This window comes from Limulus polyphemus, unplaced genomic scaffold (genome assembly GCF_000517525.1).
Source record: "Limulus polyphemus unplaced genomic scaffold, Limulus_polyphemus-2.1.2 Scaffold7752, whole genome shotgun sequence".
In the NCBI taxonomy this organism is placed as follows: Eukaryota; Metazoa; Arthropoda; class Merostomata; order Xiphosura; family Limulidae; genus Limulus; species Limulus polyphemus.
Window position 1 is genome coordinate 12531 of NW_013673362.1, and position 1593 is coordinate 14123.

The 1593-nt window shown below is 33.1% G+C and overlaps 1 long non-coding RNA gene across 1 annotated transcript in view; it reads right to left on the bottom strand.

Annotated features, from left to right (window-relative positions):
* Positions 1 to 1593, bottom strand: part of LOC111089886 — an 11542-nt gene that overhangs the window by 6576 nt on the left and 3373 nt on the right. The window contains exon 2 of the long non-coding RNA XR_002614045.1: positions 532 to 699. This is a non-coding gene — a long non-coding RNA (uncharacterized LOC111089886). The remainder of the gene's footprint in view (positions 1 to 531; positions 700 to 1593) is intronic.

Below are 1593 nucleotides of genomic sequence, written 5' to 3' on the forward strand. Positions count from 1 at the left end.
TACAGAGAGCCTGGTTGTAGTAAACGGTAAAAACAGTATGAAAACAAGAATACAGAGAATCTGTTACCTAAGTACAGGGTGTCCCAGAAGTAAGGACTCATAAGGGAAAATACACAATGTATTCTTAATGTATTTATTATTCATTAACAGACATACACATTTCAATTCTAGGTATACTGTGACATCAGGATATTTTATTTCCTGAAATATGTACAACTGACATTAGACATTATTATTGTTGAACTATAAGAATATAATGTCTATTTACCATACGGGTCTAGACTTCTGGAACACCCTGTACATTAGACGGTACAAACACAGCTGATATGACATAACATGTAAGGAACAGAAAATCTGGTGGAAGTTACTCCTTTGAAAAAGAAAACAAAGAGTTTAGTAGGTACTTGTTAAGTGTGAGACTGTGTTATAATTTATACCTCGATGATGATATCAGCCCTGAAAGTTACACTGTAAAATGTCTAGGTCTAGATAAGGCAGATTACAAAAAAATCTCTAATACTTATTTCACACCTTCACTATCACAGTGTCAGCAATATCCAAATCACAAGCCACACACGTGCTCCAGATTTTCCACTCTGGCTTCCACTTCACAACAAGGCAAAAAAATCCCAAAGTTGCTAAACCGAATAGCCAGAAGAAATATTTCTTCCATACATTCTGTTTGTAGCCAAGTATTTCCTAGAAAGTCAATACAGTAGTTATAATCTTAAACAAAACAAACTATACAATGTCTAGACGTTTATGTGTGAGCAATGATACATAAGGAATTTATGTCTACACACACACTATCCAAACGTGCTTCTCGTTGGCATCACTTCGTGGTTGAGTTGTTTGTAAACCTTAAGCTGTATTTAAATGTACACTTATGTAGAGAATGTAACTGTGAGGTTCAACTACTGTATTGTACTACTATACTTTAAAAAATTAAACTACTTGTTGAGGATATGAACTTTCAAGTTTCATTTGTGATACTAAATCATTAGTTTTAAAACGTTTCTTCTGTTAATTCTGAATTATCGGTTAAGAACTAGTGTAATTGTATAAAATGTTAGCTTCAAAATGTAACTGTACAGTGTGACTACGTGTACATCACAACCATGATGTTAGCTTTAAGAAGTGAGTTTCATCATCAAAGATGTGGCTTCATTAAGAGATGGATGTGTCTATTTTTAATGTTAGGTTTCAAGAATGACTGTCTTTGTTTAACAATAAATTGATCTTTAAGTAGGGAATTGAGCTCTTTAGTTAAATCAAAAACACTCTTAATGCAAGCATGAAATTTCAAATGTACTTACACAAGATTCAATAGTGTATACAATATTTCACACTATGATATTCTACAAGTATTTACACAAGATTCAACATTGCATATAATATTTAATTGCATGGTAATGTTACAACAGCTGAATTCATATGACGCTGGTAACACGTGATGAGCTTCTCGAATTATCATGAATTTCCTAGTGTGTTCAGGACGCCCCCTTTTTTAGTACATAAACCTGGCAGAGAAAGCCTGCGAGATGATTGATTGAAGAGATATGCAGATAGATTGAAAATAGAGATAATTGATTC